We start from the raw sequence: 27713 nt of genomic DNA, 5'->3' as shown, positions 1-27713 counted from the left end.
GAATGGACATAATTCCTTCTTCTGGGGTTGTAGGCAAACAGGTATGACTTCTCCCATGAAATGAGTTCATTAGGACTTATTATTTTTTGCTTTGTGGGAGGGCACCATATAAATAATTAGACCAGAGAGATAGACCTAAACTGATTCAACAACTACTGAAGTATCAGAGGGAAAGATACAGTTCTGTAAAGACCAATTTCCAGCCTAAAGCCATTCATTTAAGAGAGTGATAAAAATCTTTCTGTGATTTTCAACTGTCTTTAGTGCTGAGAGAGAACTTGACAAGGCTGCAAGTGAACCAGACAGGAAAATATACTGTTTATTTTTGTGCTGATTTGATTTTTTTTCTTTGTGTTGATGTGCAAGATATGCTGACAATGTGATCTTTCCTCATCTATGAAAGGAGAAATGAAGCTTTTATCACACACCTCAGAAAGAAACACTGTGTTTGAGTAAGCTAAACCCATTGCTCTGGGCTGTCCTGTGTCACAGCTCCTTTCATTATCCATTAACTTAGATAATGCTAGAAATCAAGTCTTCCATAGAACTCTTTATCTTCAGGTCTTCAGAAGCCTAGGAGTAAGTACAATTCTTTCATTTTATAGATTGTCAGCAAGGGAAGAGAGGCAGATGTAAAGAATTGTGTGCAGTAAAAAGGAGCCATAAGACTAAATTTTTAGAAATTACTCTTACAGATTACCGTCTACTATTCCTGTCTCATCAAATATCTTACAAATACTGGTATTTCCTCATAATTTTGTTTAGAGAAATGACTCTGCAAATTTTGAGAAGACACTAAAAGTAATCTGGACTGATTTCTCATTTACAATTTCAGCTGCAACTAAAAGGCTGCATATAAGCAATAAAAGCATGCATGTAAAATACAATGTGATAGATAAACTTAACTATAAGCAATTCAATCAAGATTTTCTCCAGCAGCAATTAATCTTGTCCTTGAAAAACCAAGCAAGTGAGGGTTGTGCTAGCATTACTAGAATGATTATATTTCACAGGAGTGATGCTACTCTAGCATTCTATTTGTCTGATAGCATTGTCCAATAACTCAGCATCATTTGTTATCAATTTCTTGTACAAATACTAACATCATAATAAGGTAATGATGCCATCAAAGCAAGAAGCATTGCAACATAACCTCATCATTGCTCTTTGGGGGAACATCAGCTCATGTTCTGCCTCTCAGTAAAACCTCTGCCCTTCTGCCTGCTGACAAAAGCTATTTCCAAGATAAGAGCCAGAACTCCTGTTTGCCAAAAGCAATTAGTAAAGGGAGAACACGCCCATGTATAAATAAATTAATACAAAATTACATAGGGACAATCCAACATTCCTATAATAATAGTTTGCTTTGCTTTATGTCCCAGCTTATGTATAATTTTTCTACTAAGTGTGTATTCCCTTCTTATGTTAAGGTCTGAATCTTCTAAGACAAAATTTGGGATGTCTACAGATGGACACTACAATTTCTGTTTTGTCCTTAAAACTTCTCTTAAGTTTTATGGAGTTAAACACAACCTGGAATGAATCAGATATTTTTCAGCATGGCCAGAATAGGATTGAAGAACAAGTTACATTTTATTTAGGTTCACCTTGTGGAAAACATCAAGAATATGATCAGCTAACAGGCTGAGAGCTGTGAAATTATTCAGCCTGGAGGAGAGAAGACTGTGGAGAGACCTTAGAGCACCTTCAAGTACTTAAAAAGGCTGCAAGAAAGCTGGAGAGGTACATTCTATAAAAGCATGTCATGATGGGACAAGAGGGAACAATTTTAAATTGAAATAGGAAGATTTACTTTAGGTATTAGGAAGAAATTCTTCACTATGAGGGTGGTGAGGTACCGGCACGGATTGCCCAGAAGCTGTGGGTGTCCCACTCCTGGAAGGGTTCAAGTCCAGGCTGGATATGGCTTTAAGGAGCCTGGTCAACCTCAGTGTAAGGATTTGAAGATCACTATTGTTTGTCTAAAACACAGAAGGTCAGAAGGAACTTGCCATAAAAAAGCAGGAACTTGAGATAAGCATAAGAAGAAATTTGCAGCAGGAAGGCACTCACCTCACAATGCCAAGTGAGGTCTGGTTAGCACATCTGGACAAAAATTCTGGAAAATTGTAGCAAACTGTGGGAAAATAAGCAACTGCTCATACAAATATCACCCCGAGTTTTGGGACAGAGAGTATCTGCAAGCACCAACAACCACCAAAGCTCCAGATTAATTTCTGGGATCTTCCACCAGAAAACTGTGTATGATTCACCATGTTAAAACTCCCCCCTCCACGGGAGGTACCTGAGCCTTCCCCTGTGAACCTGAAAGCATATTAACCTACTGAACTCTTTGTTTTATGGGCTTCCTCCTTCCTCAATGGATCAAGACTGCAACCACCAACAATCAAGTCTTGTTGCTGGATCTATGGGTGGTGATATATTTCCTCTCTGCTATCTACACTTATCCTTTCTTTCTCTTTCTTTCTTTCTTTTCCATATTTTCCTCAGACTTTTATATTGCTATACTACTACAGACAATAACTAAAATTGCTACATACCTCCTTTCCATTACAACCAAATTTTTCTAAAATATATGTCTATATATACATTGGTCATTCAGTGTCATTTTACTCTAATCCACCCCAAGGGATATATTTGAAAGAACCTCAGCTACTCTCACCTTCTGGGGCGAGTCAAAGCACACAGGAGGATAGTAAATAGATGATCTTTAAGGTCCTTTCCATCCTAAACCCTTCTAGGAGTCTATGATATGCGAGACTGTTGAAAGTTAGGAACATGTGATCTTGTAGCATGCATTCATGTCGAGCTGCACTTATTTTCTCTGAGCAAAGAGCAGCAGCTTCCTAAAGATATTATTTAAAAGTCATCTTTTTTACTGTATTAACTCTTACGTTACTCCTAGTCTATGTGACATTATTTTTGAGGGGATAGCAATTGGTTCCACTCATGGGTGATACTTAGCAGTGATGGCTAATTTATATAATAGGAAAGAGTTTGGCATTGCACCTGGAAATATTTTCTTGTAACTTGCTCCGGTTGTGCTTGCTTAATCCTCATGATTAATACTTCTATTATGAATGGGTCTTTCAATTCACAGTGCTGTTTAAATTTCCTCCAGAGTAAGAAGCTGCCTTAAAATCTTCATAAGAGTTACCACAAATTTAAGAAAAAGGGAGACCTATGAATATGTGCATTGTCTTTGGTGACCAGGCTCCTAAACTAAGATCTTTACATGCCTAAGTAGGTGAGGTGAATCTGAGTTCACTTAAGTACTACTAGAAAGGAATTAAAAATTAATATCATCTAATGTACAAACTGTTGGGAATTTTCAGACATACACGGAAGAACTGTTACTACAAGTGTCATGTGGAAGAGCAGTTTGTATGTACTAAGTAGCATTTCATTTTCTTAACGATGTCTTTATTCCTGCTTTCTCAAGGTAAATATCTCTCCAAAAACCTGCTCCAAATTCTACATTGGACATAATCTTTTCTCTACCTGCTAAATTTAGCCACAGGTACTCTGGCTTTAGCAGGATATTATTAAGTTTGAAACATATGCACCAAAACTATTTAAATGAGTTGTTAATTAGTCAGTGCTTAAACAAAAACACATTTTCTCTAGTGTACTGTTCCAATACTAATAACTCGTGCTCTTCCCATCTGTTTGAATACACCTGTTACCATTATTTTAAACCTACACTGAAAAGTCTGTGAGGAAGGAGCTAATCTCATGGTGTATGTTCATACTCAGAAACAATGATAATGGTTTTTGTTGCTATCACAAAGCACATGTTAAACATTTTCCTTCAGTGTTAACAATGTAAACAGGAATTCATACCAGAAATGAGACAAGGATTCTTTGAGGGAAATTGGATTTTATATTTTTTTGAGGGGGAGGAGGTACTGGTAAGAAAAATATGTACTATTTCCCCATGACCACATGTTTTTATGAAGTTAATATATAAGCTTTTCATGTATATTTCACTAAATAACAGCTTAACATTGACAGCATGAGATTAATCTTCTGGCTATCTGAGCATCTTCCATATTATATTCTTAAAAGCCCTGGATGCAGAAACCTGCAGATATTTTCATTCTTAGTCAGCATTTTTCCTCAAAAAAAAGTGATTTAAGACAGTGAAAACCAGGCAACACAGGCAAAGGGAACCATTGTTATGAGCCAGTACTATTGATCTACAGTTTGTTAATATGTCTTCTCAATCCCTGTTATATTTCTCATTCCACATCCCAAAATAATTGTAAACATTTTTGCTTCAAAATTTCCAATTGAAAAGTTTTTCATTGGAATTTCTGACACTTATGGATTTTTTGTTTGGTTGGTTTTTTATGCAAAGCATAAAAAGTCCTCATGGGAAACACACTAGAATCAAGAATTTATGTCCACACACTTGTGTAATCAAGAAAAAAGGGAAAAACACACCTGACAATAAATCATACCTTGTAGTATTTTCCCCCATGAATCCCGGAAAACATCCAGAGCTGTGTAATCAACAAAAAGAAAATTTCATTTCTCTATTGTGACTCTGACTGGGAGCTTGCACATTTTCTTAAAATTTCCACTATTATTAAGCTTCCTGCACACAATACTATTTTGCAGAAACTGAACACAATGTAGTCATGAAAGAAATCAAATTTTACTTTCACATTTCAAAGAGGAACTCATGGCCTACAAATAGGTGAGGTGCAGACTCAGCCTGCATTTCTGCAAGGCATTTCCCATTTACACAAGTTTTTTGTCTGAGAGAAACTTAATACTCCATCCTTTATGGTAGCTGCTGTATTCTGGAAAATACATGTTTCTGGAGTGAAAAATTTAATCATTTCATATTTTTGCAACTCTTTATTACCACTTGCAACTGATGCCACAGTCACAGACCATACATTTGACAAAGCCTGATCTATGCATACTGAGCAGTATCAAAAAATGTCTCTATCATTTGGCAGTAAGGATGTAAAGTGAGGTGTCATTCAGTGTCACTAGAGACCTGTCATGTGCTGCTGTTTCTGTTTCATGATCATTCTGGACCAACCACTGTGGTTTACTTCTCCCTTGGAACAGACAGCTTTTTCATTTTCCTGAGAAGCCACATGGGATGTAGGTGCTGTTATATCCAGGCAAATTTTTATAAGCAATTTCCAGTCAATTTTTCTGTTTTCTCCAGAGATTTGAAACACAGCTAATCAAAATGAAAAACATTTCCTGCCTCTGCCAGTATCTTTCGTTCAATTCTACAGAATTGTCATAATTAACTGAAGAACACGGATTCTGCTATTCCTGTATAGCCTGAAATAGGACTGAGGATCCATGTATCATATGCAGGATATGTCCTGCCCTAAGGAATTTGCAGTTGAGATTAAGATAGTGTGCAGGCAGGAACAAATATCAGGGAGAAGTAAAATGCAGGTAACAGAAGTAAGATTGAACAGATAGTGCATGTTTTGACAAGTTAAACTATTAAAAGCACTACTCAGAGAATTGACAGGTGGAATGAATAGTAGGAGTATTTGTTGTGTTTGCTATGTTACTACATTTACAGGAGGGTCTGGCATTTAAGAATAGGTTAAGTGGACTGAAGGTGTTGTAGATGTCCATGTCACAGCATGGTATTTTTTGGGCTGAGGGCTAGTCTGGGAGGAAGAATACAAGTACTTGTGAAAGGCATTGTACATTCAAAAAACACCTTCTGAAGTTAAAATCTCTGCCTGATCTTCCTCTCATAGTGGAATAACTACTTTTCTTGATGGGTATGTAGTATCACCCTGAGTACCTGGGAAGGAACTCCACTACAAGCTTCCTTCCACACTCACTGTTGTTTGGATTACCACCTTCTAGTCGTAGGAGTAAATCAAAGACAGGTTTTGCTGTCTTTCTACTTTGGTATTACTTGAATACAAAACAGAAGTTAAATGTGTCCTTCTAGTGAGACAAATATACACTACTGATTTTCTCCTCTGAATCCACTTTCAATTTCACTAGAAGGTGAAATCCAGAAGTACCAAAATGGTACTTAGAGTGGTAGCAAGGTATGAGTCTTGAGAGTGCCTTCTACTGCATTGAGTTTGGCTTAACTTTATCCTGTCTTGTCCTGACAAATAAAAATATGCCTGGGATTAAATAAAAAGCAGAATAACTCCACATAAATATTTCTGATTTAGTACCACCAAGGACTGCATTAAATTAACTCTTCTGCAGAAAAGGTCTAAGCTTAAATTTAATTTCAAAATAGGCTCTTATACAGTGCAGTAGTTGTACAAAGTATTCTCTAGGTGACTACAAAATTTTTAGGGCACCATCTAGCAGTTTCTATAAATCAAAACTCATTCCTAAAGGCCACATTTCTGTATGGAAAGTACTCATCATTCTCTCTAATACACTTAAAATATGAATTTGGCTTTGTTCTTGGGACAAGTCCTGAGAGGTGTCAATGGCCCACAACTTGCAGAGTTCTGAGAACTAACTGCCATTTGGACTCATGCTAATTGTGTTGCTAAAATATATGAGAGACACACATCTTTAGTTAAAGAGAGAGAAATGTCATTATTCTATCTTGCTTTGTGCATTGTGGTTTCATGAAGCAGATCGGTTTCTATATAAGGTGTGCATTCATGCATTTTTTGTGTATATATATATTTATTAAGTAAAAATGAGACATTTTTATAAGCACTGTTTATATTGAGCATATAATGTAAAGTTCCCTAATTAATTCTCACAGGTTTCTCAGGCTCTCCAAACTCCCACCTGTGCAGCACATAACTTAATCTAGGGAAGTGATTCTCCCTTCAACTCTACAATCATGAGACCCCACCTGGAGTACTGTAATCTGCCCTACAATCCCTACATAAGAAGGATATGGATATGTTGGAACGCATACAAATGAGGCCACAGAGAAGGTCAGAGGGCTGGAGCACCTCTGCTATGAAGAGAGGCTGAGAGAGTCAAGCTTGTTTAGTCTGGAGGAGAGAAAATCCCAGAATGACCTTCTAGCACTATGAAGTACCTAAAAGGGCTACAAGAAAGATGGAGAGGAATTTTTGAGAAGGGCATGGGGTAATAGGAAAAGGGGTAATGACTTCAAACTGAGAGAGGACAGGGTTAGGTTTGATATAAGGAAGAAATTCTTCACTGTGAGGGTGGTGAGGCACTTGCACAGGTTGCCCAGAGAAGCAGGCTGCTCTGTGGCTGCCTCATCAACACAAGTGTTCAAGACCCATTATTACAGATAATCACAGTGATTTTCCTGGAGAATTACATGTCCTTCTGAAAGAGTTTTTTGTTCTTAATGACCAAAAAAATTGTGATAATCTTATTAGAAACAGTGGACTGCACCAGTTAATCCTGCTCCCCATGAAATCAACTTTGACCACAGAACTAATATCACTGCCTTTTAGCTCATGTGGGCTCTGAAGTGTCCTCTAAGCTCAAAAACATTGCCCAAACTCAGCCTCTGGAAAGACTTTTTGAGAGCTTGAAAGTCTTTTTAGCCCAACTCAGCTTTGGGAACAGGTCAAATTTAAAAAGTTATCACTCACCTTAGAGAGAGCTATATCTGCTAGGAATCACCAAGCTAGAGTCTGCGATTTTGGAGTCCCACCTTTCAGTTCAGCATATCCTTTGCTTAAAATAGTATCTATTGTAAAATATTACCTATAAAAACACATTTCATTTCAAGCAACTTATTTTCTCCTCTTTACCTATATAAGGATGTTAACTCGTAACTGAAATACTTTCCTAAATTTCTTGAGATTCCTTATACAATGCTTTGCTTTAATTTTTCTTGAGGAAAGTGATGAAATTTTAAAGATATCTTTTCCAAGCAGAAATGCTCAACACCATGTTAGAATAGCAACACATGAGAAACTTCCAAACATGGCAGCAGATATTTGTAAAGTTTTTAAAAAATCAATATGGATTTGATGGAGAACTTTTGTTTTCCTTTTCTCTCTAAGGAAAATAGTTGCTTAGCTGGAAGTCATAAAGCTACTTAATTAGTTGAAATCTTATTAAATGCCTTTTTAACCCAGTCACTCTAATAAATACTAATTACAGGAAAGAAAAAGACGTAGAAAATATTTTACAAACAACTTTATGGAGAAAAAACCCTGTAATTATTTGTGAGTTTAAAGGAGGTTTTATAATTTTTAATGTGTGTGTATGTCTGTGTGTCTGTGTCTGTGTTGGTGTGTGTATGTGTGTGTATGTGTGAAAAAGTACAGAACATGATGAAGCTGTTCTGGATGCTTCTTTTAGATTGTAATGCTGCATTTTGAATGAGAATATGTCATGGAATAAGCTCCAATAAATTCTGAGTAAACAAAATGCTTGATGACTCAGAGTATTGTAACTTGTAAGAGAAAGTCCGTTCCACTTCTGAAATATTGATCATGAACATGTTGCTGGGAAAACATTAAAGTTGAAGAAACGTTTGACAAAATTACATTTACACAGCTTCTAGGACAGCTAAACCCCCTTTCCTATCCAGCCCAAACTTTTCTATATTCTCCTTATTGAAAGTACTTTACTCCATTCACCACAACATTTATAGTAACTCCATAAAGAAGGGGAGCAGTCACGTCTATTTTACACAAAGAGGATGGAAATCCAGGTAGATCAGTGAAGTGAAAGTCATGTGACAAGTCTCTTGCCAATAAGGTATTTAATCCAAAACCTTAAAATGTGAAAGCCATACCTTCAGTTTCTCAATCATTCTGTTTTCTTCATTTCAGCAGAGCAGTGGCTATAAACAATTTATGAAGCAAATAAATTTAAAAATAATAATGTTTTAAAAATAGGAATATAATATCATAAGCACAATAATAATCATGTCCTACTCTTTATGAAGAACTGAATATCACACAACACTAATTACCAAATCATGTTCAGCCTGTCATTAGCTGGATATCCAATCAGTTAAACAGTTCAGGGGACAAAATTTCAGGAACTGACTGTGAATAAACATGTTTTCATGTATCACCTAATCTCTAGAGAAACCTAAAATTAATCAATTGCCTCTATTTCAAACTACACTGTTCCATAGCTGCCTATGCAAACATAAGCTCCTTGGTATAAGGAGCCCCAGACCTCATGAAGTGGACAGAATTTAGGCACCTGGGCACAACTGCAATTTTGAAATGAGCAAGGAGGTACATCAAAACAAAGCCTTTGATAGATGGCTTCTGAATAGACATGATTGACTTGGTCAGCTTTAGGTTTTCTTCAGAGCTAGGTGCAATATAGATGGTGCCATATAATTTTTGAAAACTAAGCACAAATTTTCTAGACCTTATGTGCTGATTATCAGCCCCAAGACAGACACCATGAACATGCAAAACAGGAGGCAGCCTTATAAGGGATCCAGGGTAGTAAACAGAGCATCTCCTCATGGTTCTAGTTCTCCATTGCTGGATAAGGCTACATATGCAGGACAGTCTCAAAATGTGCTGGATGCTTCAGCTTCCATATACCTTGCTGTCCTGTTTCATTTTTGGCAGCAGTTTTGGAATAACCACCAGCTTCATCCCAGCACAGTTCCTCTACCTGTACAGATTCTCGTGGACTTCTTACAAACCACATGTAATTCAGGAGCCACAGGGAATGCTTGAGAAGGACACAGGAAGCCTGGCTGTCTGCATAGTGCTCAGCCCAAGAGAAAGAATCCCAGACTTTTCAAGAGTATACTCTGATTGCCACTCAGTGGTCACATTTGGAACTTTCAGAATGTCCCTAGATTGTTAATTTTTTAATTCAGTAATCATTCACAATAAAATGACAGCCCCAAACATTCTTCCCTCAGGAATAATTACTGCAGGAATTCCTAGTGCAGAACCTTAATGAGTTATAAGGGTGAGGGGAGCAAGAATACCCAGCAGTAAGCACACTTTCTCTTCCACTTAGGAAGTATCCTCATTATTTCCACTTAAAGTCAAGATCCAGCTTCGATCCAGATGCTTCCATCAAAATAGCTTTTTATATTGCTAGACACCTGCCCACAAAGGACTATCAATATACTCTTTCTCATAACTGCCATCCACAGAGCCCTTTCTTACATTAGATTACAAAACTGAACTGAAATCCAGGCTGTAACTAAGAGAAATGTTTGTTTCAGAAGTCTAGAAATGTTTCTAAAGATCATTAAACCATTTAGCCATATGAAAACAAATTGCAGTATATATGAGCAACTAGTAAAATATCCTGGAAATAATATTTTTTGCAGTCAGTTTTATCTCTCTGCATGACTTAACGGCCATTTTTCTTGTGTCATGATTGATATTTAGACAGCAGATAGCTTTGCTACAGATATCAAAGCATACAATCCGAATTTCTAATGATTACTATACGATTTGGTTCAACCTCCTTCAAAACAAAGCCCCTTTGCCCATGCCTGTAGGTGCAACTTCTCAAGTATTATACATGCTGTGAGTGACTTTGAAGTTAATAAATATTACTGTGTCAAATAAAATAAAATAAAGCCTTTTTAGTGGGAAAAAGATCAACTTCAGTACTATATAATATATGGCTTTAGCCCCTGGCAGTGGGTTCTGAGAGTTACTGTAGTTGAAAGAAACTTTAGAGTACAGCAGTGGGTTTAGGTTACAGAGTATCTGAGTTACAAGAGAAAATTATCTCTCTCTCAAAAACAAATTAAGTTTATGAGGTAAAAAGGGTTTGCAAATGGCCTTTTAGAACTTGCAAGAACAAAAATTTGGAGTGCGTCAAAACTCTTGGAAAAACAGAGGCAAAATAATTTTGTATGCTTCATATTTAAAACAAGGGGTTTTTTTCTTTTATGTCCAACAAAGTGTATGAAACATGGAAGAGCTTTACTTCTTAATTATAGAGCCATAGAATAGTAGAATGATTTACTTTTGAAGAGACCTTAAAGACCACCTAGTTTATTCTCCCTTGACATGGGCAGGAACACCTTCCACTAGACTAGGTTGCTCAAAATCCATCCAAACTAGCCTTGGGCACTTCCAGGGCTGGAATAGTCACAGCTTCTCTGGCAACCTATGCTGGTATCTCACCCCCCTCACAGCAAAGAATTTCTTCCTAATATCTAATCTAATTCTACCCTTCTTCAGTTTAAAGCCATTCCCTCTTAACCCACCACTGCATGCCCTTGTAAAAAAATCCTTCTCCATCCTTCTTGTAGGCCACCTTCAGGTGCTAAAGTGGTGATTTTTCATCAAGTTCAGAAGTCCTCTTTTTGCTGCCTATTGCTGTAAGAGTGAAAGCTGGCAGCCTCTGCTTTCATACCATAACCTTCCTCAAGGTGTGAAAGTATTGTTCCTAAGGAAAATGTAGCTGCTTTCAAAGTATCATGGCTCCCCGTGAAGCAACAGCTAAAAAAAGCAACTCATTTGAAGGGCATTGAAACAGAAAAGAAGGTACTAACATCATAAAACCTTGGTTACCATAGTTCATCTCTGCAGAGCAGGAGTGACATATTAAGGGTATGGAGCAGAGCTACTAAAATGACAAAGACGAAAAATCCATGGCTCTGTGAGAAGGGACTAAAAGAGTTTTGTTCTCAGTCTTCATCTTTACTTTCTTCTTTTTTCTTCTTCATTTTAAGAAGAAGAAAGCTGAGGGAAATGTGTTCAAGCTCTTCATTGTGAAGGTGTTGTACAAAATGAATGCAGAACCATGAATCCTCACCCACACATTACTGCAAACGCTCAGGGGGCACTTTGGGAAACTGGCTTAAAATAGATTAAAGTAGCCCTTTTTTCCACAGGACTTAGTGAACTTCTGGAATGTTTCCACAGTAGACTGTGAGGTAGGCAATATCAGCAGTTTCAAAAATAGAGACATTAAAGAACAATGTGTCTGTAGAAAGTCAAGGCAGTGGTTGATTTGTTTGAGTAATTTGGTAAAACCAGAAGAACTTATGATAAGAGCAGAAGGACTTGCACATAAAAGCTGATGCCAAGCCTTAATAGAAATTTTATCTTATTTGGCTATTTGTAGATCTGTATGGAGGATACATGAACTGAGGATCAAGAAAAGGAGTGATGTCCTGGAATAATCCCATGTCTTAATCTAAAACCTTTTAGCTTGCCCCCTAGCCAGTGTGCCTATGGGAGTCTCTCAGTGCTCTCCTCCAAGGAACTTCCCATCCCAAGCTGACCTGGATTCATACACAAGGATTGTTTCCCCTCAGTCCCTAGCTGACTGAATTTCTCTTGAAAAGTTGGTGGGGAACAGCTCATTCAGATAAAAACAAGACACATCTACCTAATCCAGAAGCAGATGTAACTGGAGTTTTTCAAATAGCAGATTAAAAAGGAAAAGCATGAAAAAATTTAGTTTCATAACATTTGCCCCAGGGTCTGCTTGATTTTGGCAGGTGATGGCATAGTATAGCCATTCTTTACAAAATCACCCTCTTTGGACAAGGTATAAAGTAAAAATAAGTAACTCTTAGTAACAGTTTTTATTGATAAGTGTTCTCTTTTCACTAGTCTGAGGCATGGTATACCATTTCTCTAGGAAGAAAAAAATACCACCAAAGAAGCCAAGATTGTGCATAAGATATGTAAGTATAAAGGAGGGAAAGATGAAGGCCCTAGATGCTTCCAGATACACTCTTAGACCTCTCTATGTATAATCACTAGGCCAAAATGAACAAGGCCAAAATTGCTGCAGATGATATATATTCATTTTCATTAAAACCAATTACAATTTCTCTATTACTTAACATAACTTCAGTGTTCTTCTAGCATTGATATGATGCTCACAGAAGTCACAGAAATCTTTATATAGGGTTCAGAACAATTTTAGATGCACGTCCTTCTCCTAAATTTGAGTTATCTAATAAACAGGTCTAAAGCAAGTGCTTACATTATTCAAACAAGCACTGACTGTGCAGAAACTGAAAATCTGCACTGGGAGATCTTGCCTGGCAAATGGAGGTATCTAAGTTTAGGTCAGTAGGGTCCCATTCACAAAGCCTTTCTGCGTGCCCAATTCTCCCCATCATGAATAGAGAGTTACGACACAGTGGAAGGACTCCTTCAACAAGAGAGTGCCTTGGTTTCCCCTGCTGTGTGTCTCTGCTTTGCCTGGTTTGTACCCTTTACCAGAAAAATCCCTCTGCTCTTTGATACTAAGCTTCAACTCTTTGCTAGATCCAGTTGTCATAACTGCAATAAAATTCAGGAGTAAAACCTCATTAATTATTGCTTCTCACCTAGAATACATTAGGAATTCTTTTACTATGGAAATTATATAAGTTACTTGAAGATGTATCAGATGTCAATCTCAGTAAAATGCTGGATATTTTTTGCTACAAAAACTTTTAGTTGTTCATTTGATCCATGTTTAAGTGTTTAAGCATTTAGTGTTCAAGTTTTAAGATATTTTCTTGAGTTTACACAAAGTTTAAAATTAAAATCAGTGAATCTTTATTGTCCAGATCCAATATGTACTTTTAAAGATCCAGAGTGGGTTTAAAGATTTAATTTGAATCTTTAATTGTCTAATGAGCTATTCTACACCATAAATTAGTAAATTTCTTTCCTCCCCACCCCATAAAATGGAACAGTATGTTAAAGATGACTCCAAGCAAATGTTCTGAAGACAAGATGAGACAAAGAGATTTCAGGAAGTTTCAGGAATAAAAATATTTAGTCTGAAAAAATATCTTTGTTTAGCATTAAAAAAATGGAAAATAATCAGTCTTACCATGCTATTAAATCCTATTAAAATATTAAAAATATAGAAAAAAATACCCACAGTCCACTGACTCTCTATTCCTGTGATACCAATAATTTCTACATATACAAACAAGGGACTAAGGAACGAAAAATAAAAAGGCAAGCAAAGTTTTATAACAGCATTCATTAAGATGGAATTCCTTCTAAAATTCATTTAAATTTAATCCAAGCATGAAAAGAATAACATGAATAGCTAGAGTCTACAGCAGTCTGGTCTATACTCTGAGATTTAGCTGATTTACAAGAGGGCCCATGTATTCCTGCTTCTTATTTTCTGTTTTCTGCTTTCTCATGCAGATTAAAATGTGAGCAAGCATTGATTTCTTTAATAATTCCTTACCTTCAAATATTCATGCTGAATTTTAAAGAGCTTTTTCTGACAATTAAACATTATAAGAATTCCATTTGATCCTGCATAAGAAAAGAGTTTGACATCAACATCAAATAACTAGCAAAGTAAGTAAGAAGATGTAGCATTTCAGTTCTGCCTCTATTCAGAAAACACTTCCCAATTTTTAAACAATAATAATAATAGTAACTTCATAACTAGTAACATTTGTTTATTAAAAAAAAAAATCCTTACTGTCTTTCCAATCCAGTTATTGACAGGCTAGAGTCAGTTCAAAGTTTTACTGCAATTTCTGGCTCGACTATGGAAGGATCAGACAATATTTCACTACTTAATAAAAATCGTCTTTCTTAGAAGTTATAACTGATGCTATCAGAGAGAAAATCTTTGCTTCTGTTGTAGTTGGTATCAACCCAAAAGGTACAATGTTGGCTGTCAAGAAACAGACATACTTCATTCAAAGTTTGAAACACAAGTTCCTTCCAGATCACTCATATAACAAACCACATTGATAAATTTCTAGGAGGATGAAATAGAATAATTACGAACAATAAAGGAGGACAGACATTTTTCTCAGTAAATATTTATATATTGGAAAAGGGAGTTAATAATGCAGTTTATAAAATGTAAAGTGAGAAAAATACTACTGACTACAACTGTAAGTAATACCAATATTTAGCAGCAGTTACTAAAAATGAGAATTCTAAGATAAGCAGATCCGGGTAATACTCAGATCCTAAAAAACAAAAAATTCTGTGGATCACAAATGCTCATTTTCCAATATATTCTCGAGATCTGGAGATGTTCCAGAATATAGACATACTTTAAAAAATATGTAAGAAACTGTTTTTTTTTTTCTTTTGTATGGAAAGCTATAGATCTGTAGATGCAATAGCATCCCTGACCAAATCATAGAATGGCTAATATAAAATGGAACTAATAAGAAATAAAAGAATGCATCAATGTTGATGTTATTCTACATTTGTAGAAAATTTAAGTATATTTGCAACATTTTGCTATTTACAACTTTGTGTGATGAAAATAATGATGTTGATGCAACAGATTTCTGTAATGCACTTGAATTGGGACCACATAAAATCTTGAGTGATAAAGCTTGAACAATTTAACATTCACATAATACATTAATTAAGATGTAGTTAAATAATAAGATTCAGAACATAATGCCACATCTGAATCAGTGCCAATCAGCTGTGTTTCGAAACTTGCTTATGTTTTTGAGTTCTTTTTGGCTCTGCATGTCTTAATCTTTTTATCAATGGATCAGGAATAGATAAATACCAAACAAAACCACATCTAAAGATGACATAGATTTTGCTGATGACCAAAAGCCTAGGGAGCAGTAAAAAAAGAAGGAGGGAAGGCCATCCCTTTAGGCTTTAAAATAGACCATAAGTGTTTCAAATCTTAAACCGCAAACCAGCAGCAATAATATAGGGCATGGTAGTTCAATGGCAGATCCTGCCTTGAAAGCTGTGATTCTGAAATGGTCTTCAGGTGACAATGTGTGATAAACTGAGAGTAGCTTCTCAATACAACTTTGCAATCAAAAGGGTTAATATTATACTAGGATTATAAACATGGAAATATTCTTCATGATGAAAAACCCCAACAGAACATATGTTTGTCGAAGTTATAATTCCTACTGTAAGTCTGGCCACAGTTCTGCTCTCCATATGTTAAGAATGCTAGTACAGAATCACAGAATTGTCATAGAATCACAGGTTTGTTCAGATTGGGAGGGATCTCTAGAAATCATCCAAATTCCAACTGGATGTCCAACTTCACTGCCCAGGCAGGTTCAACTAGAGCAGATTAAACAGGAACATGTCCAGGTGAGTTTTGAATGTCTCTGGAGAAGGAGTATCCATGACCTTCCTGGACAACCTTCTTCAGTGCTCTGCTCCCCTTAATGTAATGAAGTTCCTCCTCATGTTGAGGTGGAACTTCTTGTGTTTTAATTTTTGACCATTACTCCTTGATCTTTTGTTGAGCACCTGAAATAGTTTAATAATAATGGACCTACTATTAATCCCTGGAGAACACCACTGACTGCAGGCCCCTAGATAGAAGGAAAAGGCTTCTACCCTTGGAAAAGATTCAGAAAAAAACCATTTAATCACTGATGGACTAGAAAATACACAAAGTTGTGTAAAAAGCAATGAGATCAATCCAATTAACTTATCATACAGACCACAAGGGAGAGAGTCGATCATGCGTCATATGCACCTATTGGAGAAACAAAATTCAGACAATACAAAAATCTTCACTCTAGAAGGTAAACAAATTTAAAATGTCACTTGTAAAAGAGATGCAATCAGAATAGAAACTAAGTTAAAAAAATGAACAAGGCCAAAATTGCTGCAGATGATATATATTCATTTTCATTAAAACCAATTACAATTGCTTATTCAGTTCTAATTTAACACAAATCATTGTTGACATTGCATCCTGAAATATGGAGACTGTTACCATTAACAGCACCCTGTACTTTGAAAATAAATGTCTCCACCAGGGGTATGAATTTCTGCACTGAGTGGAAGCAATTTGCAGACTTCTGGTTCCACAAAGTCTCTTGGAACCATCCCTTCCATTATTTACCAGAGAAATTTTAAACACAGATCCCTATTTTCTCCTTTTTGTACTCCTCAGTATGCACACAGTCTGTCTTGTCATGAATGCACAAAGTTATCTGGCTAGGTTTACCTGTCCTGAACAAGGATATAGTTTCCTGTCTGTTGTCCTTATGATTGTTGCAGAATTTAAGGTTATGATCAAAGTAAAGTAATTTTGAGGATAAACATAGCATTCACAAATCACTGATTCTGATAATATTACAAGATCCAATGATAGTCCTAAATAAGACCGTTTGGCATACCAAGAAACATAATGAATTATGTATATTAAAAAATTAGAAATATTCTATTTGAATTCATGCTTTATCTAATTTACCAGAATATTTAACGCTCTCAAGGTGACCAGACAATGTCACAAAGACTGTATTGAACATTTCTACTTGGATAATAAAGCCTGTTTTCTAGTGTTTACTCAAAATAAACTAAATTTGCATGTCAGTAAAAAGTTTATTCCAGCCCTTATTTGCTTTTAGTCTTCTGGCAAATAATCTGCAGAACTACAGATTAGAAAGCCATTTTCAATAAATTCTTGTTTCCTGATCTACAAAAGAAGGAAGATGAGTATAGCAGCTGCCAGAAGAGCTCTGATGGGCAAGATCAAGTCAAATCTTTTTGAGTACTGAATATAGTAAATTCGCTTCAGACAAAATACTATCAAGACAATGTGTGAGAACATGTACAGGCCAAAACACCTTAAACGTTGTCCTACCAGTCAGATCTATCCACCTGAACCACTTCCTGTAATCATCTGCAGAGATTGCCCACTTTGTGAATGTGAAACTCTACATACCACCAGCCCACACAAAAGACATTGACTGAGAAGATATCAGGTAGAAAGATGGCCTCCGACATGATTATATACAACAAGCATGGCATATGATAGAAAACAAAACCATTGGGAGAATCATCTGCATCAGGGTTTGAAAACTGAGACAGAGATTGTGTCTGCTCCATTTTTTTATACATGACAAGCAGAACTTCTTCCTTTCAGTCCTCTCCAGGCTGTAATGTAGCAATGGTATATTTCATTTCATAGACTAATCCAAAGCCCTAATGGATAAAATCTGTGTCACACCTCTTGACTAAATCTGACTACCATGAAAGTACAGTCTGATCTTCTCTACAGAAAATGGTTTTCAAACCCAGCTTTGGGGCAACAGCTTTCCTGACACCCTCAAGAATAATAAAAATTCCCACCTGTCCAACATTTCTGCTTTAATTATGCTGAAGTTAAACCTGAACATTAAAAAGTGTGTACACTATTTTGCCTGATTATTGCAAGACTAATTCTGAGTGAAAATACTCCGTTTTTTGATTGGCTGTCACTCCTGAAGATTTTAAATCTGATTTTTATTTTTTTGAGTTTTCATAATATAAAGGATCATATTTTCAAGTTTGTCCTCAATCTCTCAATGTTGCAAGTATTTTTCCCTATTGAAATTTGTGATTCATAAGTAATGACCTGCATCCAGGAGTGAATGCTTTAAGGACATGCTCATGTATCATGAAACACAGAGTGTCTGCTTAGTTAACCCTTGGGAGAAGGGATGTTGACTGTTCTTATGCCTAGAAAAGAGCTTAATGGTACCACACTTGGTTTCAAGTAGATTCAAGAATTCTCAACCACCAGCAGCTCACCACTTACACTTTTTAGTTATTTCTGAGAACCATTGTTATTTTTGGCACCCTGGATCAGTCCTTGAAGATTTTATACGCTTTATCAAATGCTCACTGCCTTCCACTCATGCAAAGTCATTTATAGGTCAAATAATAGAAATATGGGATCATAGAATCATAGAACAGTTTGGATTGAAAAGGACCTTTAAAGGTCATGTAGTCCAATGCCTCTGCAATGAGCAGGGACATCTTCAGCCAAATCAGGTTGCTCAGAGCCCTGTTCAGTTTGGCCTTGTTCTTTGTGCCACACCCAGATTTAGCAAAAGCAGTGCAATGTCATTTCCTGCAATATCACACAAAAAAGAAATCAGCATTATATCTCTGAGAAACATTGTTCTCAGTGTATCCTGATCAGAACGACTAAATCTGAGCATCTACATACAACTTTCTTTGCAGTGTCTGAAAACCTGCAGCTGTTATTGTAGGTACTTGAATATATGAAAGCTTGGTTAATTCTGGATTAATCTGGATACTTAATTTTAAAAATTCAATATGCCAGAGTAAGATATAGCAGCAAATTAGCACCCAGCACTTGTGGACCCTACTCCTACTTGTGCCACCAGCAGACAGGGTTTCTTTATAAAATCTCCCACCCCATCATAATTTTGCTCTGATTATTAAGAATGGCATCTCCTGAAAAGTTCCTAAGGACTCTCAGTAAATTTCAAAGTGCAAGTTACATATAATCATTAATTCTTTGAGATATTCAAATTAAACATATCAGTTTGAATTAACAGGTGTATAAAGAGTAATGAAAAGAGTGGAGTGATATCTGTATCTTCAAAAAAACATCCAGTTTATATCTTGGATAAGATCCAAGTTCACTGAAATGAACCCAGTGCCTTCCTCATACATTTGTACTACAATACTGCACAGGCAAATGCAGCAGCCGTTGTCTCCTCAGCAACAGTGCAAATGCAGTCCCAACTACATCCAATACTAGAGTTGCCTGATTTTCTCTCACTTTGGGATGTTATCATGGAAACAGTCTTGATTACTTAATGTTCCTTAAAATGGTGTTAGCTTAGTTAATCAATGTTATTCTGTTGTTAAGCAGGATATTTTTCCATTCTGAAACAATATTGATTACCTAATTATTGCCATTAAAAGCACCCAAAACCAAAACACATTTAAGCCAGTGACTGTGTGGCTGCTATTAAAGCTCTCACAAGTAATACTGCTTCATTTCTACTCAGCTTGCAAAGAGTAATACTACCCTATTTCTACCCACTTTGCAAAGCTTCCCTGTTTTTGAACATCTTCAACTCTCTCACTGTTCTAATATTCATCGACTTTGTCCCCTCCCCCACCTTCCAACAGCAGACAGAGCAAAATTAGCAGCAAGAGACAGGATCAAACAGCTTGTTCCTGAAAGCAGCACAGATACAAGGCATGAAGAAAGGGATATGGCAGCAGGTATAGGCACAGCACCTGTTTTTAATTTTTTAAACTTTAAACTTAATTCCACCTCATTCCAACTTATTTTAGAAAGCAATTGACAACAGGAAAAATTATAAAATTGGCAGGAAACTAAGACTTGGGTGTCGAGAATTAAGAACTTCAAACTGTGAAATAGAATATATATCTGTATCTAAATATATGACTATTGCATCATTAAGAGAATTTGGCTCTACAGCTGTATTTATGATTATTGAAGCATTCTTCTGCTTATATTTAGCCATTAAATTACACATACTTATATGCTTTTTTGCCTCTTTAAAAAGGTAGCAGCAACCTGTATGTTTTTGGAGCTATGGGATGCTTTAACCTGATACTCCAAACTCTGTTGGATTTGCCCTAGATGACTAATCACTGACATTTCTCTGTGGGCATTATGTGTTTTGAGAAACATTAATCGTATATATGGTTGCAAATGTGTTTTATTTTGTCTGTATTACCTCATGCACAGTGTACGTATTGGGCATACACTGTTTTGTGGTATCTATATATGGAAAATAGAGTTAAAGTACCGGGCTCTCAGGTACAGGGTGTGACTCTTGGGGGTGTCCTGTGCAGGGCTAAGAGATGGACTCATCTTGGGTTGGATCCTTGTGGGTCCCCTCTATCTCAGCATATTCTGTGATTCTTTTAGTTGGTACACAATATGTATGATAAAGAGTGCATTGCTATTTAAGATACAGGATGCGTAAGCCTACACTGCAAAATTATCAGAGGAGCTTTTTAAGCCCGAACTGTGCAAAAGTTGCCAAAGAGATAGCCCATATAAGCCTCATGTAAGCACAGTAACTTTTAGAAAGGGGAAAGCTCTGTGAAGAAATTAGAGCAACAGGGTTATTAGACTGGGAAAGTAGACATGGTCCCATACTTTCTTGGTGAGGTCTGGCAGTTTTTCAGGTGTATGCCATTCATGGTGAGATACACACCCCATCCCTGGAAATGTTCAAGACCAGGTTGGATGGGGGCCCGAGCAACCTGACCTAAAGGGTGTCAACATTGCCCATGGGCAGGTAATTTTTCTTGTCCTTTCCAACCCACACCATTCTGATTCTGTATTCTATGCTTCTATGTCAAAAAGTACTCCAAGTATGCTAAAATAGAGTCACAGCAATAGTTTTGCCTCCCATTTGGACTGAGATGTAGAAGATTCACAGGGGCAGCTCAGAACATGTCAATCAGGGCCCCAGCTGTACAGGCAGCTGAAGGTCCTTGCCTACACTGCTAAAAACTGAGGGCTGCCCAAAGCAGACAGAAGGCACTGCCTGCATCGTTCTTGTTTTGCTCCCTCAGCCTCAACACTTCAGTGAGAGGGACAGATGAGACAGACGTATTCAGACTTGTAAGCAGTTTGAATACAGGCCTGAAGGACAAGGTGGAACATAAAACTATAGCAAAGGAGGTCAGAAGAGAATAAAAATTGAGAGATTTGCAGCCAGGCAGTGCTAATACTTACAAGACTCATCTGAACAAGCCTCAGTATGGCTCTCTATATATTCAGTGGACCTAGGTAATTTATAAACAATATTAAAGTCAGCAAATTTAATTCAATTTTATTTAAATTCAAATAAATTATTTTTATTTTTGAGTTCTGATTATTCTGGAAGTACAGATCAGTTTAAAACATTAATCTACTATAACAGGACAATGTCATCTTATGATAACATTAAAAATGCTGATATTACCACTGACAACAAACAACCCAGAGAACAAACCAAGTGCCAAAAAGGGAGTGAGGGGAAAGGAGGACAAAGGAAGAGGAAACTGTTCTGTTTCTTTCTCCTTGGTGCAGTTTTTCTTGCCAAGAGTGGACTTAAACTTGATTTGCTTCCTGCTATGGGAGCTGGCATACTGCCACATACGTGTTCCTGCTCACAAGCAGCACCAGCATTCTGGTCACAAAGTACTCCAGAAAAAAATGAGGTCCAAAAATGTCCCCCTTCTCTAAAAAGGTTCTGTGTGTGAGCATGCTTGTGTGCGTGATTTATGCAAAAAATCCTGTCAAAATATTCTGCTTCATCAAAAGTCTAATTTACATACATTTTTGGGACACTGTAGAAGCTGATTAACATGACGTATCACAATTCAGAAGGAATGTTGACTGAAGCATTTTAGGAGCCTGGGATGCAGAAACACGAGGTAGATAAGCATATGGAGCTCAGTGAATGAAGCAGGAGGCTGCCTATTCTGCTGTGATTTATGTTCCTTGTGAGAACTTGATGGCTTTCTGAGATAAGAGATTTTGTTTGGAAAAAAATCTAGTGCAATGGAAAAAAAAATAGAGCTTTATTCATCTTTAATAAGCCCAGCTATACCTTCCATCACCTTTTAGAGATATCAGAATTTGGGGTTTATTAAAGAGAAAACTAGTAAGCACTGTAGTTTTATTTATAAATAGTAAGTTAAAATATTTAATCAAAAGCATTTATAAATTATTTTTTATCCTCGGGATTTACAGAAAGCACAGCAGTATTTCTCTTGCAAAATAAAACTTACCAACATTTTATAGTAGGTCTTTTAAATTTATGTTTTAACTTACACATGCATCTGAAACTGGATTAGGTTTACATTTTCTTGTTATTTATTTAATTCATTTTTTAAAACTGGATAATTAATTTCTCCAGAGTCTTGTAATATGAGAGAATCTCATAATTTTCCCCTAACTGCTTTCTATATCACCAAAATAATGTAAACACCACTCTCTGACCAAGTCCAAATGTCCAGCTAGTGGAAATGTTTATTAGTAACCTTCCTGAAAGCAAATCACCTCCTGCATTATTCACTCTGCCGTAGCTCTGTTTAGTAACTTTATGGCAAAAAAACACTATTTCATTGTAGTGAATTATTCCTCCTTACCCTCAGGAAGATCCACAACAATTAATTATTGGTTTGCAAGAGTTGATAGTCCAGAGCACAGGAGACAAAGAAGAAATCACTCAGTAAACCAGTGACAAATTATCAGGTGATAGAAGACTAAGCTCCGATTTTAGTTAACAGTAAACTGGTCAATATCATCTGTAGAGCCTAAAAATATATATATGATTTAATAGACAGAAGTTTATTTCTGGGATTAATCTGGAATTTAATCTAATTTTTGGCTTCTGGTTATAAGTTGTGCTCTCATAAAAGTAGCTCAAAGGAATTTTCAGGCTATGTAGAGAGACATAATGAATTTAGTCATCAGCTGGGGCAGGGATGGCAGTGATTGCAGATGAACTGTGTCACAGTGTGAGACCTGGATGTAGATTTTTAATTCCCATTTAATCAGGTTTTGAATATGCCTATCATGTGAGATACAGAATTGGAGTAGAATTTGCTGTTCATTCCCATATGTGCACATATAAACCCACTTCCCTAGTGGCATAACGTAGACCAAAATTATCAAGAGGTGTTCTGGAGACACTTTATTTAAATAATATTTCTTTTTAATAATTTACTCAATGATGCTCAATCTGCATCAGGTAGTGACAGAATTGGAGAGCAAAGGGAAGGAATCTTGAGCATCATCATCTCCTAAGTCTGAGGGTGACTTTCTGACAAGATTTCTGCTAAAGGGTAACTTGCAGGAAGGCACACAGGAGGTGCCACTGTCCAGCTCACGGGTGCTCACTGTCACCACTGGGTGTCTCACCAACCAGCTTTTTGAAGAAGATGTGGGCAGTGATGATCCTTGCTGTGACTGCCCGAAGAAGGAAGAACATATTCAAACACCAGTAGCAGCTTACAAGAAGACAGTAAGCTGGATCTGTAAGTTACAGGGACAAACAAACCTAGCTGGCATCTAGCTTCAAAAATGTTGGCATGTGTACAATACCAACCTGGTGTTTACATCTCCCTTGTGAAGAAATTCAGCCATTATTGCAGCTGCACTACCAAAAGTTATTTCTGAATAGAGATAAAGCCCAGAAAAGTCGAAACCGTCCCCCCTCCAAAAGGTTATTTTTCTTCCTTTATGTGCAAATCACCTTGGTTTCCTACTTTGCCTGTACTGTGAATGCATTTTTTCCATATATAGTTCAAATTGTTGCTACTGATCATGCAATTAGTTAATTAGCTCTGAAGGGGTTAATAAAGAAGTAAGAAAGCTCTCCTGATTGAGGACTATACCTGAAACCATGCATTGTTGTGGAATTAACCTGCAAAATCATCACACCAAAATGGCATTAAGGAAAGACAAATTAAGCAGGAGAGTAGTAGCCATGGGAGTTTTTAAAGTTAATCCACCATATTGCTGTGAAAAGGTTTGCCATCTGGATCCCAGTTTGCTACAATATTGAGGCTTCATGGTATTTCCTCCCCTTTATCTTCCTTTTCAGCTATCATCCATGGGAGAGCTGAGGAACCTGTGCAGTACTCCAGTGCTGCAGCATGTCTGTGTGATACAGGATGCTCTCAGAAATCCCAGCTACAGTGTGTAAACAACTAACTGTCTTCTACAACAACTCTGCAGCAGTTTGTGTGTCAGCAGCCTCTGATAGGCTCACAGCCATGAAGCAGTGGCAGTCTTAGAGGTTTTGGCACTCTAAAGGTACACAAAACCCAGCTCTTGCTTTTTCCAGACAGAAGATTTGGATGCTGTATGGCTTTACCAATCACTCTTGATTCCAATAAATCCATTAAGCTTTTGTGAGCTGTTTCAAATCCCCCTCTTTACGTCTGCTAAAGGCAAGCAGCAGCTGCAGAGACCTCTTTGCATCACATACCTCAAAACACTAGGGGGCTGGTCGGCTTGGGAATCGCAGCGCTGGGGCTGGGAGACTGCAACTTCACCAAACGCACCCGAGGCTCTGACTCGCAGGGCAGAAGAGAAACGCATCAGCGGCTGCATTTGATATCATCAACAAATCTGCTCTGTAGAAGAGCACGGCTGAGGCAGCCGAGGGGTCAAAGGGAATTAACTCTCGCATCCTCCAGCGCAGTGGTGGAGGTCAGGAATGAGCCTGACGCACATTAAAGCAGAAAAGGAGACCTTATATGTCTTAAAGGGAATTAAACAGAGATGTTTGGGAGGATGTTTTTCATTGGATATTTTTTGTATTTTTTTTTTTTTTTCTCCTAGGCTTTGGTGAGGGGAAAGGAAAAAGGTGTTTGTTCTCAGATATCTGTTGCTGTCACCATAAACAGACAGGTTTTTTTTCCTAGTGAGTGAAAAGACAAATTCCCCATTTTGACTACTTTTCCTGGAATAAAGCCAAACTTTAAAGGAAGAGAGCCAGGTCCTCAGGTCACAGAAATTCAAACAGCACCAAGGGAAAGTGAGATTTTGCACCAGTTTGCACCTCTGTAAACAACTTCTGTTCATGTAAACAATTTCCTACTGATTTCAGGAGAGTAGTCTGATTTTCTCTCCCTGGAAACAGGTTCTGACCCATTAAATTGTTCTTTTTCTCATACATATTTAAATGTATTTCATGTCTGCAGTCCCTGCATATCTGCTGTGTGGAGGTGGGTGGATAGGAGGGGATGACCAGAAACTTTCCACCTAATACCCAGACTGATTCAGCTGTCATTAAAAATGACAGATGAAAGGGACAAAGAGTTTTCCCTGTCCCTTGAGGAGGAGACACTAAGTGACAGCTCAGCTTGGGCTGAGGACTGGAGCAGCTGGGGGGCACAGCTCTCCAGCCAGGCTGACCTTGCCAGTGGTGAGCAGCACAGTCCAGCCTGAGTGAGGACAGTCTGCCAAAGAGGTGCCCCTGGACATTAGGAATGTTGAATTCACTTTGAGCACGCATGGATAGCTCCACTTGTCACATTTTGGAGAGGCAGGTACCCCACAGCTCCCAGCAATTCCCAAGTACTGAGAGGCTTTTTAAAGAAATAATTACAACATGCCTTAAGAGGGTTTCTGAGATGGTTTTATATAACACAATTCCTGTCTGGTTGTTTTCTTCACTTTGAAGTTACAGAAATCTGCAGTATGACCCATTAATGGAATATTTTTAGTAATAGAGAAGTCACTGAGATCTAGAGGCAGCTAGGATTATTTAACTTTTTTAGATGAATTATCTCTAGACACACATGAACATATGTTGCCTATGTAGTTTCAAGACCATTCTACTTCTACCTGCAGGGGAGGACCATCTCTGCTGCTCATACAATTTTGATAAACTACTGACAGGAGAATTTTCCTAAGGAAAGATTATTCAAATCACTTTACATCCTTAAAATACACTGAGATAGTAGTGGGCTTCTCTGACCTTAGAAACATCCCAAAATAAGTTTTCAGTAAGGGAAAATGCAGGCTGCACCAAGTTAAAACTTAAGCATCATAAAATTAACAATCCCTTGGAAATGTTTTAAAGCCATATAGCATTAGGGAAATACCATCCCATTAGAGACCATCATCTAAACTGTATTTGATTTTGACTGCTGAAGACCTGTTAGCAAAAGAATCCACAAGTAAAAGCAACAGATCAAGTTGGCTGCAAGTAAGTAACTGGTACAGTCAGCTATGTACTGCAGTATATGCTTATCTACAATGGGGTTTTTTTGAGGAAATTCAAATACAAGGCTTATCACAATATCTCAACCTGCACAATTCTTTGTTCTAAAATCCCATCCCCTTTGAAAAGTCAGAATTATCATAAAAATCTTTGGAGCAAAAATCTAAACACTATGAATATTCATGCTCTTCACAGCTGTTACATTTATGGAAATGCAATAACAGCAAACTTCTTGTATTTGGCAAGGACTTTTTACCAGATGAATATATGCCAGTAAAAGAATTTAAGTGAAATGAAAAGCCTGGCTCACTTCTGTTTTTTAAAGAAGTGTGCTGCAGTCCAGAGCATTTTGAAAGTTGGAGTCTTTTTTTCAAATCTCAAAACATGTATGTTAATTTCAGCTGGAAGTGCATACACAGCTCATATTTAATAAACACATCCTTTTGAAAGCAATGTTCCATGCCCACAGTTAAACAACCAATGAATGGACATTTTCCCCTGATAGAAATAACAGCAGTCTATTTGCTTGTGATGCTACATGCTGTCAGAGTTGTCATCTTTTCAGAAAGTTTATTCCAGAAATTTAAATTTACCCTTTAACAGACAATCAGCATGGCTAATTGAAGGGGAGAGAAAAACCAAAACAGATTACCTGTCTGTTTATTCCTAATGCTATGATTTGTTAAAGCCCTTCTCCATCAGCTCTCAGTGTAAAACTGCATATACCAGGAATGTCTGCAAGTGAGATGCACAGACAAAAACATTCAGCACAAGATGTAAGGTAAAGAGGATTGCAACATACCTTCAGCAGCGTGCTCCTTCCTCACCAGCCAGCCACTTCTCAAGAACGTGCACTACAGATGGGACTAGGAAAGTGATTTTAAATGGACTACTAATAAGTAGGTCCCTGAAACCAGATGTGACAGCAGGGTGTCACTAGGTCCTTTTTAAACTTGCCTCCAGTGCCGTCTCCTAGCTCCTCCAGACAGAATCAGACAGTTGCTGCTCGGATCAGAGCTGAGGAAGCAACGGTGCGTTTTGACTGCAGTTGCTAATGCTCCACTTTCAGGGAAAGCGCAGAAGTATGTGTGTGCCTGCACTAACTGCACACACTCATCAGCCTGCTACAAGCAGGGAGATGTGATATGCATACTGAAAGAGCTGTGCAGGGAGGAGTAGTTCAGAAGCACACCCAAGCCTGTTCTGCTGGTAATTGCACCCTGCTGACCTTCCTGGGCTGGATCACTGCTGTAGAATTCACCAATAAGTCTATCAGTCAATAAGCAATGGATCTGAAACAGTGCACACAGGGAGGGGAGAGGAGAGGGCAAATGCGTCTTCAGCCTTCAAACACAAAACTTTCAAGATA

At 37.4% G+C, this 27713-nt stretch overlaps 1 protein-coding gene across 1 annotated transcript in view; it reads right to left on the bottom strand.

The window, feature by feature from the left end:
- Window positions 1–27453, bottom strand: part of TENM4 (teneurin transmembrane protein 4) — a 1543936-nt gene extending 1516483 nt beyond the window's left edge. The window contains exon 1 of the mRNA XM_077174070.1: window positions 27147–27453. The gene's annotated coding sequence lies outside the window, so the exon portion shown is untranslated. The remainder of the gene's footprint in view (window positions 1–27146) is intronic.
- Between the last annotated feature and the right edge of the window lie 260 nt (window positions 27454–27713).

Source organism: Agelaius phoeniceus, chromosome 2 (genome assembly GCF_051311805.1).
Source record: "Agelaius phoeniceus isolate bAgePho1 chromosome 2, bAgePho1.hap1, whole genome shotgun sequence".
NCBI classification, from domain to species: domain Eukaryota; kingdom Metazoa; phylum Chordata; class Aves; order Passeriformes; family Icteridae; genus Agelaius; species Agelaius phoeniceus.
Note: the sequence above shows the minus strand (reverse complement) of the source record. Positions and strands in the feature narration are given on the sequence as shown.